Source organism: Cryptomeria japonica, chromosome 9 (assembly GCF_030272615.1).
Source record: "Cryptomeria japonica chromosome 9, Sugi_1.0, whole genome shotgun sequence".
Taxonomy (NCBI): Eukaryota; Viridiplantae; Streptophyta; class Pinopsida; order Cupressales; family Cupressaceae; genus Cryptomeria; species Cryptomeria japonica.
In genome coordinates, this window is record NC_081413.1 from 576,592,361 (window position 1) to 576,610,141 (window position 17,781).

Sequence of the window (17,781 nt, forward strand, 5' to 3'; positions counted from 1 at the left end):
TCTACCCAATCAGCATCAGTATAAACTTTTAAATCAAAATCATTTCCTTTCTGATATACTAAGCCATAATCTTCAGTGTCTTTCAAGTATCTAAAAATTCTTTTGATTGCTGTCATGTGTGTTTCCTTAGGATCTGCAGAGAATCTTGCAACTATACCTACTACATGTGCTATGTCTGGTCTGCTGTGAACAACATATTGTAGCTTTCCAATCATGGATCGGTAAAGTGTCTCATCAACAGATGCAGATTCATCATTCTTTAATAATTTACAGTTGGTAGTCATAGGAGTACTTACTGGTTTTGAATCTTCCATTCCAAATTTCTTCAAGATTTCCTTTATGTACTTGGATTGAGTAATGAAAATCTCATTTTTCATTTGCAGTATCTGTAAACCTATAAAATACTTTATCTCACCGATTAATGACATCTCAAATTCTTTGCTCATTTCATTTCCAAAGTTCTTGCATAAAGAGTCATTTCCACAAAATATAATATCATCAACAAATATGGCTGAGATCAGTATTCCATTTTCATCATTCTTCATGTACATATTGCTATTCTCACTTGTCCTTATAAAACCAATCTTAATCAAATAAGAGTACAATCTTTCATACCATGCTCTAGGTGCTTGTTTCAAACCATATAAAGCTTTGTTCAATTTACATACCTGATCTTTATTCTTGTCTTTAACAAATCCTTCAGGTTGTTCAATAAAAACTTCTTCTTCTAATATTCCATTTAGAAATGCAGATTTGACATCCATTTGATATACCTTGAAGTTTTTGAAAGCAGCATATGCCAACAATGTTCTTACTCCTTCAAGTCTAGCAACAGGTGCAAAATTTTCACCATAATCAATTCCTTCTTCTTGAGCATAACCTTTGCAAACTAGTCTTGCTTTGTTTCGAATGACCTCTCCTTTTTCATTTAGCTTGTTTCTGAAAATCCACTTTGTACCGATTACATTTTTGTCCTTCGGTCTTGGGATTACTGTCCATGTGTTATTCTTCTTGATTTGATCAATCTCTTTTGTCATAGCATTTATCCAATCTTCACTATTAAATGCCTCTTTCACTATTCTCGGTTCAAATTCAAGTATCAGACATGTGTTCTGTCTCAGTTTGTTCCTTGTCATCACTGGATCATCCTTATCTCCTATAATCTGACTTGGTGCATGATGTCTTCTGACATACTTGGCTAATATAGGCTCGACAGGCTCTGTATGATATTCTTCATCACTCGGTAACTGGATATTCTCTTCATTTTCTTCAACAGTTTTCTCGGTAAGACTTGTCGGTTGAACATAGACAAATTCATCATAGTCTTCTGGTTCCTTGGAATTTCCTTCATCATTTCTTTCTGCAAATTCATCAATTTTCACATTTGCACTTTCTACTATTTTGTTAGATGATTTGATCAGACATTTAAATGCTTTGCTTCTAGAAGAATAACCTAGAAATGTTCCTTCTTCACTTTTCTGATCAAACTTGCCATTTCTATCATCTTTGTGAACATAGCATCTACTTCCAAAGATTTTAAAATAACTTACATTGGGTTTCTTATCATACCAGATTTCATATGGTGTCTTCAAAGTACCTTTCTTCAATTGTACTCGGTTCAGGGTGTAAACTCTTGTTCTTATTGCTTCTCTCCAAAATGTTTGTGGCACTTTCTTTTCAATCATCAGTGTTCTAGCACAATCCACAATAGATCTGTTTCTTCTCTCAGCTATTCCATTTTGCTATGCAGTTCTCGGTGCAGAGACTTGTCTTTTAATACCATGATCATTACAGAATAAGTTGAATTCATCAGATGTGAACTCTCCTCCTCTATCTGATCTAAGACATTTCAGTTGTCTTCCTGTTTCATTTTCAACTCTTGCCTTGTACCATTTAAACATTTGAAAAGCTTATGATTTTTCTTTTAAAAACATTACTGACATCATTCTTGAATAGTCATCCACAAATAATATGAAATATTTATCACCATAATAACTTTGAACTTTCATAGGACCACAAAGATCAGTGTGCACAAGATCTAAAATTCCCTTAGAAGTGTAAGACTTACTTGTAAAGCTTGATCTTGTCATCTTACCCATCTAGCATCCTCGACACATAGCATTCTCAGGTTTTTCAAGACTCGGTAGACCTCTTACTCGGTGCTTCTTACTTATTTTGATCAGATAATCAAAATTTACATGACAAAACCTTTTATGCCATAACCAAGTATCATCTATCTTTGCATAAAGACATTTATTCCGAGTTGAGTCAAGATGAAATGTATTACCTTTTGTTTGTGTCCCAGTAGCAGCTAACTTTCCATTCTTGTCATGAACTTTGACAATTCCTTTCTGAAATTCTATTCAATAACATGTGTTGTTTAGTTGTGCTACACTCAACAAATTGTATTTCAAACCTTCAACCCAATAAACATCATTACATTTAGCATTGTCAAGAAGTGTTATGGATCCTTTACCTCTTACCGGACATGGTGCATCATTACCAAATCTAACATAGCCTCCATCATAATCTTCTAACATAACAAACTTATGTTTATCTCCTGTCATATGATGTGAGCATCCACTATCTATGATCCAAGAATCATTAGTGTTTATGTGAGATATTAGGGCTTTTTCTTCACACTTTTCTTCATCTAATCCATCTTTGATAGCAGCATAAACTACTTCCTCTGTATCAGTGTCATCTGATTTATCATCATTAGATTCCTCACCGGCTATTAAGCATGTCTTTCTATCTCTTCTTCTAAAGTCTTGTGTCCTCTGTAATGATTATCTTTTTGTCTATCATCTTGGTAATCTCTCTTTTTCAGTAGAATCTTTGTCAGGACAGTTAGAAGCTATATGTCCTATTTTATCACAATTGAAACATTTCAAGGGTAGTTTTCCTTTATACTTACCTTTGCCTCTCGGTAACCTTCTGGCTAATAGTGCTACAAACTCTTCCTGCTTTCTGATTTCCTCATACAGTTTGTGTACTTCTTCCATGTTCTTACAAAATCTTTCACTTGCTCCACTGTGATCTCCTTCAGAGTGCTTATACTTTCTTTTATTGTAATCATTAGATTCATCAAGATGAAAAGAACTAAATGCAAATTCAACTTTATTTACCGAAGATCCACTACTATCAAAGTTACTTAACTCAAATGCATGTAGCTTACCAATGGTAGCATCTAAAGAAACTGACATATTAGGTACAAACCTTAATTCATTGATTGCAGAGACTCAGATTGCATAAGCTGGTAGTAGGGTTCTTAACAACTTACTTGCTATATCCTTTTCTTCAATAGTCCCACCTGCTCCTTTGATTTGATTAACAATCTCTTTTAGTTTTGTACTGTACTGAGTTATGTTCTCACCTTCATTCATCCTCATGGATTCAAGTTGTCCTCTTAGACTATCTACTTTTTCTCTTTGAACATGTTTATCTCCTCCATACACAGATATTAGCTTATCCCACATTGCCTTTGCATCATTGTAGCCTTGTAGGTCATTAAACTCTGAGTCGATCAATGCAGATGTTATTTCAATCATTGCTTGGATATGTTCTTGCTTTGCCTTTATCTCTTCCATTGTCAATGGATAGGTGCTCGATGTAACAAAATCATTCTCTAGATATTATACAACATATTCTCCAACTCTTGATAGATGCAGCTTCATTCTTTTCTGCCATGTAGAGAAACTTGACTTGTTCAGCTTCGATGCATCCTTCTTATACATCTTTGGATCTTTAACTCAAGTACCTTTAAACTTTTCTTCTGGAGTCCAAGGCTCTGATACCAATTGATAGTTATGATATTAAATGTAAGTATAGATCCAATAGCCAACAAGATGAGAGGGGGGGGGGGGGAATCATACAACCTTAATCTTCCATAAAAACATCAGATTCAACCTCGGTAACATATACTTTAGTAATATAACCAAAATTGTTAATCATGCAAACTCAAAAGCATATAAACATCATAAACCTCATAACACCATATTTAATGTGGAAACCCAAATAGGGAAAAACCACTGTGGGATTTCAGACCCACTAAGAAATATACTCTTCTAGAGTATGCTCAGTTAAAAGAAAATCCTATTAAAGATTACAAACACATTGCTAGATGTGACTCGGTTAAGGGATTTCCCTCAGATTTGTTAGAATCTTCACCTTGTTAGAAGTGACCTTGTTAAAGGATTTCAAACACTCAATCAGAATGTCACCTTGTTAGAGGGTTTTACAAATAAGACTGTTAAGTCCACTCGGTTAAGAGATTTTCTGTTACTTCACAAAATAACAGTAATAAAACATATCTGCAACTTCACATCTAAAAATGCTAAAGCAGATTCTTATTTGCTCTATACAACCTAGTCATAGGACTTATCTTGTCCCTTTGCTGGGCTCTATACTCTATTATTCAAAATAGGTCTTCAAGCTTCAGTGCTCAGTAATCACTATGTAGCATCCCTATGCATACATTTGCCCGCATACATTGTTTATCAACAGTTCCCTATTTATAAACAATTAGCTAACCGCTTAATCTCCTTTGATCACATTTCCCATGATCAATCATAGCCATCAGATCTTCAAACTTGACCAGGTTCAATGCATCTTTCAGTCTGAAAACGTTTTACCCTACCTTGGAACTTGCATACATTTCTTGGCACTTGTGCTAGGGTATTGCGGTTCAATCTGAACTGTAGATCTTCCTGCCGATCTTCCATTGCCACAGATTCTTAACAAACTTTATTTACGGCATACCAATCATTTAAGAAACTCCAGCTCATCAAATTCCTTCATTAAATAACGCATGTAAACATTTAATGCATTATGTTACAGCTCGGTTACGACTCGGTTATAAGTCAGTAAATACTAAACTTCACTCAGTAGACATTCTACCTTCATTAACTGACAACGATAACCTTAGGGTTTACCGACTAGGTTCTTTGCTTGGTAACATAGTATAGTATTAACCTTACAATTTATAACATATGTATGATACCGAAACAATCTAAACATCATGATCTCATCATTGTTTGACTTGGTAATAGTTGCCCATTGAATACCTTATTCATCCCCTTATCCATCATAAACTTTCTGTGTCTTTTACCAACACCTTTATACTCTTCAAATCATATTTCTCAAGATATGGCAACATCATACTGAATTAGAAAATCAATTTCTTGACATCAATGACAAAATAATAATATTAAGATAGTAGACATCCTTAATTAGTTGCATCCATAATCATCAACAACCTTCTCAATATCCTTTATTGAAATGTCAACAATCCTTCATTATCTGTTATAATGCTAAATTGCCAACAGTATATACATATATACATACATACACACACACATATGTATATATACATATATATACATATATTGGCCGAGAAGAGATGTTGGGGCAGAGTCAGGGACTGGGATAGGGGAGGGGGAGGCACTAAAGTCAAGGCCATCGAGCAGCAGCTGAACATGCTAGGCATGTACTGTCACTTTCCTTTGTCTTCGTTAGTGAAGTATCCCCTTGTGGGGGATACTTCCCTCAAGCAGCTTAGGCATAGATGGCAACAACGGAGCAAGCAGTAGTAGATTCAATTGATAATAGAAAAGAAGGGGCTTGATCACCATATAATTTTAGGGTTGGCAGACATATATGGGAAAGTGAATTAGGGTTGGTATTTTGACTTACTATGGGTGTGTTTTCGACAAGCTCTCAAATCTGTTTCTTTGGCATGCATATATACGCACCACCCCAAGCCTCCCCCCGTTCATTATTTTTCCTGACTATCCTTCCTCTGTTACATATAGAATCATCGAGAAAGGCTTAGGCTAGTTCCACCCCTAATTAATTAGCCTGCTAGAGTGATGGCTATGCTGTTGTCTCTACTTATGAAGAAAGAAAGCTTGGTCAACTGAATCTTCTACCCATGCCACTGGATCTACGTATAGTATACAAAGCAGTTGATTCCATTGCAAAGGTAAGCAAGTAGACAGTAGGGCACCAAACAGGAAAGCAGGGAAGTTTTCGGAAAGGAACAGGAAAACGATGTCCCCCTACAATTCTATGGGGGTTTGACCGATTGAAAGAAACCCCAGAGAATTTTAGGAACAAATTAAGTTCTATATGATGCAAATTCATTGGTAGCTGCTAAGGTGTCGTAGGCAGAGGTAGCATAAGTAAGAGAAATGACTTCCAAAGGAGGGGTATTGGTTAGGCCTCGTCATTCTCCAACTTCGTACAAGAGGCCAGACTCTGGGTGGGTGGGAGGAGATAGGGACTTACTTCCTTCGAATCGGATGGCCCGAAGAAAGTGTCTGGAGAAGAACGAACCGCTAATGGGTGTGCCTATCTATATATGGCGGCGACTCAAGCTCCTTTCTCTCTTCCTTTCTTCCCCAAATGACTAAAGGGAGTGAGTATGAGCTAGCTCCCCCTTCTATGAAATCTATGATCATTTTCGAATAAGAAAAGGTAGAGTGGGGCTTAAGACAACCCTCAATTCAGCCAACCCGGGCAGTTTCAGAACCCCTACAATAATCTACAATTATTATTGGGGGGGTGGGGGGGCAAAGGGCTCCCAATGCAGGGAATCCTATGATTCCTTATTCTAGGCAATATTAGCGGTGTTACGATTACCTGCTCCTAGCACTCGAATACACATTAATTTTTGGGCTCCACTATTGTCTGCTACATTCAAGTAAGTTTGGGACTGAATCATATTTCCTCCAAAAGAATTGTTAACTCGGCAGAAAAAAAGTATCATTTATCTCCAGCAGTTCATCATCGATTGGAGGCTCTGACATTGATTGAACCATCTGGACTACTTGATCGAGTCCATCGGTCCAGTTCTCTTACCCGGGCTAGCTATCCAAACAAAAGCAGTTCTCTTCGCTAAAGTAGTTAGGTCCAGTAGAAGCAGTTTGTCAAATGCATGGCATCATCTCGCTCGATCGGTCAAAGTAGCGGGATATATATGTATGTATATATATATATGTGTGTATATATATACATATATATGCATGTATATATATATATATATATGTATGTATATATATATGTGTGTGTGTGTGTGTGTATATATATACATATATATGCATGTATATATATATGTATGTATATATATATATATACATATATATGCATGTATATATATATGTATGTATATATATATATACATAAATATATATATACATGCATATATATGTATATATATACATACATATATATACATATACATATGTATGTATATATATACATATACGTGTGTGTGTGTGTGTATATATATATATATATGTATGTATGTATAATATACATATATATATATATATATATATATGTATGTATGTATGTGTGTGTGTGTGTATATATATATATATATATATATGTATGTATGTATGTATATTATACATACATATATATATACACACACACATATGTATATGTATATATATACATACATATGTATGTATATATATATGTATACATATACATACATATACATACATATATGTATACATGTATACATACATATATATGTATACATACATATACATACATATATATATGTATACATACATATACATACATATATATATGTATACATACATATACATACATACATACATATATATATATATATATATCACACTCATTGAGTAACATCATTGAGGAATCATCTCCTCCCTTGCTAAATTTTGTGTTCCTCTTGTCACTGGCTATTAACTTTCACTTCGTGTTTTAAAAAGTAGCCTTCCATGCATATATATATATATATATATCACACTCATTGAGTAACATCATTGAGGAATCATCTCCTCCCTTGCTAAATTTTGTGTTCCTCTTGTCACTGGCTATTAACTTTCACTCCATGTTTTAAAAAGTAGCCCTCCATGGAGGTTGTTTTCCTATTTCTTTTGACTATAATATTTTCATGTCATACAATCTTATAATAGTCTTATTGTTAAAATTTGATTTCTTCTATTTTTGTATGATAAATAGTGCACACCAATTCATAGGTATTAATATGGTCTCATTACAACAATTTTTTTTTATTGGAATCTTTGTACTTAAAGAAGCTAATTTTAATATCAGAGTAGAGCTCTTGCTCATCTTTATTCATTTTTAGTGCAACTATGTATCAAAATGTCATACAACATGTTAATTTGTTTCAATTTCAAAGTTAGTTTAAGGGTAAGTCTCATGAACTTTATTAGATTCTCCAATTCTATGTATCCTGTGTGTCCCTTTGAATTTATTATATTAATATAATTAGATTAACTTTAGTATGCTTCGAGAATATTGGATGAGATTGTTTTAATGCTTGCGTTAAATTTATTTCTTCTTTTAAAATTTCTTTTCCTACTACAAAGAACTTGTGCCTCTTACGAAGTCAATTATGTCATTAGATTTAAGTAAAGACTGTGGTACTTGAGAAATATTTACATTCATAATTAGAAACTTAGCTTTATAGATATACTCAAGTAGGGAAATAATCACTCCTATGAGTGAACCTCCCCTCCCTCAAAAGGTAAGCATATTGATTATTTAATTATTAAATGATGGACAACATTTATGCTCCATTGAGCACTCTTGTTTAGCAAATATCCAAATATAATTGTTTAAGTTTGGAACTTTATCTCAAATTAGAAAGAAATAACATTTTTAAAGACCTCTTATTAAATGGTATACTTCTCTATTGACCCAATTGCACTTTAGTTTATATATGACATTCTATATATTTTGTATGTTTACTAGATCATATATAAACACATTTTTGCACTAAAAACATGTCACTTATCAAACAAACCCTTCACACCAAATCACAAGGCACAAATTTTATTTTTATATGCACTACTATATAAAAAACTACATTTAAAAAAAATCAAGAAACTCTTGCGTATCATAATAAAAAAATTGAATGGGTTAATGTATGTACCACCATTAAATGAGTCTATCCAGAATGTAAAAGTATTTGTTTAGCTATCAACAGTCATCCTTACTAAAAATACTTTGATCATAAACTACAACAAATGGTTGTTATTGCTCATAGCCTCACCAAGATTTACTAGAAAAAATAAAATCTCTCAGCAACTTGGATAAACCTCAATATTAAATTTAACAGCTAGATATAAACCTCCCAAACTTGAATTTTTCAAAAAGATTAAAAGTAGTGACAAATACTAAATAAAAAATGTTGCTTATACACTTGGATGCCATTGACGAATCATATAGGCACATGAAAGCAATTTGAATTGTTCCTTTCTTCCTCCACCACTTTCTCCATTTATTTTTCATCATGACCTTGGTGGTTGTCTAAAAATATCATATTTACAACAAACATTACAAAAAAGAGGATTTTCAATACTTCACAAAAAAATACTCATGCTATATTTTGTACATAATTTGGAACTATAACCTAGCTAGATTTATATACAAATTGGGTTGATAGTTTGAGGTTTTAAGGAGTAGGAAAAATAAGAACATAAATTTAGGTAGAAGGAGAAAAATAAACCAAAATTTCCAAATCTTTCAAAAACAAGTGGAGCTCGAGTAGGTTTACAATTGTTCAGTCATTGAATCTAATGAAGGAAGGTGGAAGAGGAAATTTGAGGGTGGGGATAGTAGTTGTAGTGTTTCAAAATCCCACCTCTTGTGATAAGGATGATTTGGTGATGTAAAACAAGGAATAATATGATGCATAAAGGCATATGAGAGAGATGAGGATGTTACTGACATGAAATAAAGGGTCCTCCTAATCCATGCAACATGCCCAAACATTTACCACTACCTCTTCAATCATCTTCACCAAGTCACAAATGCTACAATACACTTTTTCATGTCTTCCCCTAGGCTGAAGTCACATCTTCACCTTGCTTCACAACTTTGTTCCAAGTTGGGATCTTACAAATTTATAGATGGGGTAAGTTTTAAATTTCTTTGTTCTATTAGGGATGTAGTCCTATGCGGAACATCTTCCAAGTCATGGGGACCTCTTTGTCGAGTTGAGTTTGAACTCCTTTTAGAAGATAGGAATCTTGCAGAACAAAAACATTTTATGCACATGGGCATCCTCATGGAGAGGATAGTTGTTGGTCCAATAATCTAGAAACTCCCAAAATATGGTGGGACGTGTGACATTTCATGACTTGCCCCTAGAGAAAAGTATGCTAGGTGGAGGGTAGAATAGCCCACTAAAGGATCCATGCCTATTTGATTGAGGGAATCATAAATTTATTGCTAAATATCTTGAAAGTGAATGTTAAAGAATCTTATTCATCTCCTCTCCAAAAGAAATAAGAAAAACAAATGCCTATTCAATTTAATAATAATAAAGGTATAAGTAGAGACTCTTCTTTTTTAAAGATGAAATACTAAAAATTAGGATACTTCCTATTGCTAAATAATAAAATATAACAAATATATAGAAAGATGAAATGAAAAAAAGTATGCAAGGAAGAGACGTGGAGAGGGTAGAGGAAGTGGGTATCTTGAGAGAATTAGAAACTTAAGTAAGAGCATGCACATGGATTTTAAAATCTTTTGAAAGTTACTATTGTCATTGCTACTCACTTCTCACCAAAATTACCAAGGTAAGAAAAGAAATAAACATAAGCACATTTGAATGCGTAAAAACTTTGTATTGTTAAAAATTTATTGTGTTCTATTTGAATTGCTAGGTATATTTGCTTTAGTTTCCTTATATTACATATTTCTCAACAATGATTGATGATTTTTACTTATTTTTGGTTGGAACAATGTTGATGATTTTTTTGAGTCTGGGTACTTGTAACATGTCATCGCTAATATTTACCCGTCTAATTATAGAGCATCATGTCGTCATTATATGTTGTTTTTAAGATTTAGTGTTTTCTTTATCACTACTCTTACAAATGAATTATTTTAATCAATTGTATAAACATACATACAAAATATAAATTATTATAACAAATCTATTACACATCTAAAAATAGTAATATTAATTAATATTATATAAAAAAAATTTAATATAATAATCAAATTACATACAAATTAATTAAAATATGAAAAAAAATTAATACCCAAAAGCTACTAATTTGTTTAAATATGTACTGAAATACCTAGCATTGAGAGAATTTTCTAACCAAACCGACAACAGTATTGAAATATTGTTCGAAATTAACCTACCTACAACGGTAAAGAAAATTCAAATCAAACCTACAACGGTAAGGAAAATTCAAATGGGATGGAGCGGGGAAAAGCATGTGAAGTTTAACATTATAACCCTTGACATTTTTTAGGTAAGAGTTTGTCTAGTTCAATTACATCACATACCCTCCACAAATCATCTTCCTTCATCTTCTGGAGCTTGTCCTTCAATTTCAATTTTCCCTTGAGTTTATTCTCCTCTTCTTCACCCCAAACAAACCCTGAAAACTGCAAAACATCCCTCTTAAAATGATAAGCCTTTCCGCGCCTTCCATAAAGAAGATTGTGAATGATTGGCATTTCAACACCTCTGGTGAGCTTGGATAGTTTATAGGCCACATTTGGAGTGTTCTTAAGCTGTGTGCCTTTGCCCTGTTCAATGATGAATTCTCTGGAGATATCCCTAATGGTGGAAGGATCAAAGGTTTTTACAGGCTTCTTTTCTCTCACAGGCCGATCCAGCGGAGTAGTAGGCAGGCGTTGAAAGTAAATCCTCAGTTTTCTCTTCTCAGAATTCTTCAACCATATCGAGATTCGAACCTCCCCTGGAATTAAATACCTCTTATAGCTCCGTTAAATGAATCGGCATCAAATATGGACATACATGTTCGAATTCAAAATTTGTAAGCTAATACATAATTTATTTACTGTCATAGATCATTTATTGTTTTGATTTGTTACACCAAGATCCGTTAATCACGTTTATGAACAATATTTAACTCTGAAAACTCCCTGGTCCATCTGTTCATGATTTTTATCTATTATTTGTTTTTTCGTTTTTCACATTCTGGCTGGTAAAAGATGAAGAGGCAAAACGGAGGATCAGAAAATAGCAACCAAATGAGATCAAATACCCTCTTCCAGGTAATTCTTTGTAGAGTTTACTTCGGTTTGACGCATGGGGATAGAAAAGCTAAGGTTTGGGGTATTCAGAATCAGTCGTACGGTTCAACATTTTTCAGAAATCCCCCCTCAGATAGTGACCGATTTCCCTCTATAGACAATAGGGCATTCTCGGTCGTCGCCCTACCGGGAGCAGACCGATGAAATAAATTTCCCAGGTTATCACTCACCCAACCACCATAGAATTGTAGGGTTAATGGCATCAGTTCATGCGAGCAGATGAAGCAACATAGTAATGTATCGTTTACCCTACCCAGTAAAATTAATAAACACCCTATGAAATTTAATAATAGATCGCTCAAAATGGCATGAAAAATTGACCTCTCTAAGATTTAATTCTTTGCATTAATTTTGGCTATCATGGCATTCTGCTTCATTGAATTCATGAGGCTAGGGCACAAAAGCACCTCTACTCATTCTTGTCTTGGATAGATGTAGGGCTAAAATAGCCAGCAAATGTAACCCTAATCACTTTCTACTTTCCACCATTGAAAACTAGTTCAAAATCGCATTAAAACCATGTATAACAAGAGCTGCATAGGAGTCCCTGCCATCGCAATAAATTTGAGATTTGTAACAATGCTGGGGTGACAGTTACAGTTGCAAGCTACATCAGGTAATTGAAAGTGTTGTTGCGAATGCTGGAGGGGAGAAGCAAACTTTGCACTGGATGTAACTTATTTGGCATAATATGCCATCAATTTTCAAGTGGGCTGGGAGGTAACAGCAATGCTGATATTGGATATAGCCCTAAATGGTATGAACTTTTACAAGTATCCCAAACTTAAGATTCACATTTAAAACTTGTTTGAATGTAAATCTATAGAATGAGACAAAACCATAAGTTCAATGCATAGTAGCATTCCATTTACATGGCACCCAGATAGCAAATTGAAGTTTTAAATAAAATTTAGTAAATGTGTTACTATGCTGTACATTTTATTCACAGAACTATTTTTTAGCACTGTTTACCAATTAACTATGCTGCACATATTAATGACAAAACTAGTACACTGATTTGAAGAAGAGAAAATTGAGTCAACTCAGTTTTTAAATACTGTGTTGTGGCTGCGTAAACAATAGATTCGCTAAATTTGATTACTTTCAGAACCAGATTCCATGTTTGAGAGTCCAAAATTCAAGGCAGAATATGAATAAGTGTTCTAAAAATCTAATAAGGTTGTCAAAGTTTTATTAGAGTCAATGTTCTTGGAGGAAACAGACATAACTGATAAGGTATCAAATTTGAGGGAATACTATGCTCAGTATGGCATTTGCCTTTGCTGGATCAGTTTCATTGTGTTCTTTGAGCTTCTGCATTTACAAACCTATAAAAATAACAAAATTAAGGCATTAACGGCTTGGCTTTCTAACCTGCAGAAGCAAATCTTTCTAATCTGCAAAGTTTCATAACTTCAGGAACTTTTTCAATTGAATGATGCCCAAAGCAAGCAAAACATTTATAGTATTCAAATAAATCACAAATCACTTGATGGAAATAAAATAAAATCATCTACGACTGAGCTCAAATCTGGGAAATGATATATTAAATGTTTCAATGTAAGCTGTATATTCAAAACTCTACATGATATCTTACCTAGTTAACAAATAAATTTCATGCATTCGATCTATTTAGATTCTAGCAGGAATAAAACTGTATACCTCAGGAAGTCATGAAGTCAGGATCAAAATGTTGTAGGATAATCTATACGTCCAAAAGTGTTTGTTTCCAAAACCGGAAGAAATTATAAGGGCAGAAAAAGACTCCTGCAGATAGATTTGTCTAAGAAAGGAAGGAAATCAATTTTTTTAGTAGGGTGCAAAGGAGACAAGAATCGATGAAGCCGACACGTTTACTTCTCTGCAGAATGCCACAGAACCATAGCGCTACATGCAGGGGACAAGTGGCCATAGGAAAATAAATCATGAAATTATTGTCTTCACTGAAGATTTTTGTTAAATGGAAAAAAGGGGAAAACAGCGGGTAAAAGCTAAGTAGCCAATCACAAAACAGAAATAATTATCCTAAAAAGCACTTTCATAGGAAAATTGCTTAAAACCATAGGATAACCATTTTGTGCAGAGCTGAATTAATTGAAATGGTCAGAGTGAAAACATTAGTCTCCGCCTAAAGGCAGGGACTAATAATCTTCAAGTAGTGAAAGAGTATCAACTGTGTTCTTAATTCTATTCTTTTCACAGGAGAAAGCACTCAACCAATCACTGAACCCAAGCCTGAACCACCACATAGCTTTTATGATTTCTGTTCGGGTTGTCATCTGTGTAGACAGCAGCAATTTAGGTTTATTTAAGACTTTTCCACAGTCCTAGAGATTTTAGGAGTTCAATGCTTTGGGACATTCCCACCAGGTATCAAACCAGAGACTTCATCCAATGAGTACATCTTACCAGTCTTTCTAGTTTAATTGAAAGTGGTCTTCATAGTTCAGACATATCTTATATTATTTGTATAACAGTGTCCGTCTTACACCTCGATTTTCTTTGCACCTGCACACACATTGATTCTTTAACTCGGGGGTCAAAGATGGTTGATGTTTTCAATTTTAATCATGTAAATTACTGGCAGGACAGGAAATGATAGGGAGCTGGGAGTTGTAAATATTTTATTTTCATGTCATATCACCTGCTATTTTCTTGTCTTATTTGAGAGTGTAAAAGGAAAAAAGAAATAGCTCAAATTCATAACGAAGCCAAAAGGATATAAGGTTTGATGGCAGATTTCTGTACAAGATTCTACAAGGTAAATTTTAGCTCACTACAGTATATTTTCTTTAAATCATATAAATTATGTGAAAAAATGGTCATGACAATTCTTCATTGGCTAGGCAATAATCACTCAGCTGTGTTAAACTGACTCGTTTACCAGTCATGGTATAACTCCTAACTGTATCAGGGTGTGGTAGATAATACCTTTACCAACCACTTTTCTATGGGTCTGGACTCTGGAGTCCCTTAACTCCAGGTTGTCGAGGAAAGAGTGTCGTAATTATCACTTCTATTGTTCTGTGCATCTAAATTGTCTATTCATACAAATCCAAAGTTAAACTACAATCAGTTGAGAGCAAAATATATGTTGGGCACAGTTACCTGCTTAGAGAAAAAAATTATTTGATACCACAGTAGGGACAAACGACCAAGAAAAGAAAATACATTCTTAAATGTTTCACCAAGAAATTTGTTTAACTGAGCTGAAAAACAAACTGAGCTGAAATAACATAATGAATGACAAATCTGAGAAAAAAAATGAAATAAAATATGGCCACCCTGGTCATGCAAACTATAAATGTGCCAACTAATTATAAAATACATTTTTACGTCAAGAGAGGAGAACTCAACCCAAACAAGCGGCTTGGATTCTTTTCTCTGACAGTTCAAACTCTTTTTGAAATATAATAATCAATAATGAATTTGAAAGGAATCTTTACAAAGAATTTGGTGCCCTTTGCATTGCATTTGCTAGCCAGAAATATAGTAATCCTCTTCCTATGTACATTGAATGCCTTCGTAAGAAAAAGAATAATAGACCAAGCCTATTGAGAACAGCACTAACCTCACATCCATGACTATCTCAAAGTTTAATCTCCAAATCGTCATGAACAATTGTGAATCTCATAATTACAAGAATAAGAATCTGTAGATTCAGTAAACAGATACATGGAGTCAACATTATATCACTTCAGTAGAACCCAGAATGAGAAAACATGACTCATTGAAAGAAATAAGAAAAATTCAAAGAGAGTCTAATAACATAAACTTCAAATATAATCATTGTCAGAAGTCCAAACTATAACTTTAATATGAGAGGAAAGTTTCCAATATTGAGATTTACAGATTCAAAGACATGAATGTTTGCCAGTAATTGTTAACTTCAATTAAGATAGATCTTAACCCTTAACCCCTCTTTGTTAGCTGTTGTCTCTTTCTTCATGACAATAGTAAGGCAACAGTGAGTAGCCTGTAAAAAAAATATTTTCCGAAATAGGATATAATAATAATTAAATTAAAATATAAATAAATAATAAAATATAATATACTATAATTACAAGTTAATTAAGTTTAATGAAAAGTCAAGAGGCGTGCTATGAAGAGTTGTGACTCCCACAAACATGAGTTATAAAAGGGAGAAGAATTCATTTGAAAGGGGCAGAAAAGAGCAAGGGAATAAAAGAGTTATAAAAGGGAGAAGAATTCATTTGAAAGGGGCAGAAAAGAGCAAGGGAATAAAAGGAAGCTTTTAGAAAATTAAGGAAAATGATTAAGAAAAATGACTAGAAAGATGCATAAATAATTTTTTAAGAAGAGTTACGTTTATTTGAAAGGACACCATCTTTACAAAGGATGCCTCTCTTCATGGAGGAGAGAATATATCAATTGGAAAATCTGTTCTTATAAAAGGAGCAGAATAGACTGAGTTCATCACACAATAAGATTAGCAGAAAATACTATAGTTCTGGAAATAATTGTTATGACAAATATGGAATCCTATAATGCTAGTTTGTGCTTTTAAGGCAGATTGATTCATAAGTGGTCTGCATTACCGAATACATAGCAGTTGGTGGTCTAGTAAACATAGTGGCAATCGAAGCAAGGTAAGGCATTTGACCAGAATAAGAATAAATCAATCAAGAAAGTAGAGAAATCTGATCTCAGTAAATAAGGTTCACACCATACAGCCATAGTGCAATATAAACTAATTGGTTAATTTCAAATTGGGGACATTACAATTGGTAATAGAGTCTCGTTCCTCGCAGCCTGATGGACAAACCGTAGTTAAAGCAACTAACGAATATTTTTCCTATTTAAAGCAAGAGTTAAGAGCAGATGTAAAAGAGGGTTTATGATGAAATCCAAAGGGACTTCGAGAGCAGGGCCTTGAAGCATATTAGAGCAGATCTAGAGCAGTCATAGAGTAGAAAAATATGAAGAGTATCTGAAATTTGTTTTGAAGCATATTGGAGCAGATCTATGGGACATATTGAGCAAATGTTTGAAGCATATTGGAGAAAATTTATGACACACATAGGAGCAGCAAGGTGAGGTTAGGCCCCCTTTCTGTCTCATGGGAGCAAAAAGGTGGGGTTGGGCCCTATTCTTGGCTCTAAGTGGCTTATGAGCAGCAAGGCGGGGTTAGGCCCCTGTTCCCAGCTTACAGGAGCAAAAAAGTGAGGTTAGGCCCTCTTTCTAGCTCTAAGTGGATTACAAGCAAAAGGTGCTGTTAAGACCCCTTCCTATCTCATGGGAGCAAAAAGATGGGGTTAGGCCCTTTTTTTTGCTCTAAGTGGATTATAAGCGGTTAGTAGCTTATTTAGCATGCATGTGGCATTCTGGGTCATTACGGTGAGTTGTTATGTAGTCAATATTTAAATTAGGGAATTGAGGATTAGGGTTGAGGATTAACTCTTCCCTCTTAAGGTATTCAAGACTTTAGATTAATAGGGATTAAGGATGATGACATACCAATAAACAACTATTAAATGAGGGAAGTTTTACAAAGGAAGGGCACTCAAGGAAGAGTTGTTAAGCATAACTTAAACAAGGTATCGAGGTTAACGGTAAAAAAAATGTATTGAGGAATTGACAAACCTTGGGGAGTTCAAAGTGGCTTGCAAATGGTACTCGGGGATAAAGGCCCATAACTTTGACAAGAAACACTAAGAAAATATTTTG

The 17,781-nt window shown here is 34.1% G+C and overlaps 1 long non-coding RNA gene across 1 annotated transcript in view; it reads left to right on the forward strand.

Annotated features, from left to right (window-relative positions):
* The first annotated feature begins 11,676 nt into the window (after positions 1-11,676).
* Positions 11,677-17,781, forward strand: part of LOC131062847 (uncharacterized) — a 54,175-nt gene continuing 48,070 nt past the window's right edge. Inside the window, exon 1 of the long non-coding RNA XR_009110972.2 lies at positions 11,677-11,813. This is a non-coding gene — a long non-coding RNA (uncharacterized LOC131062847). The remainder of the gene's footprint in view (positions 11,814-17,781) is intronic.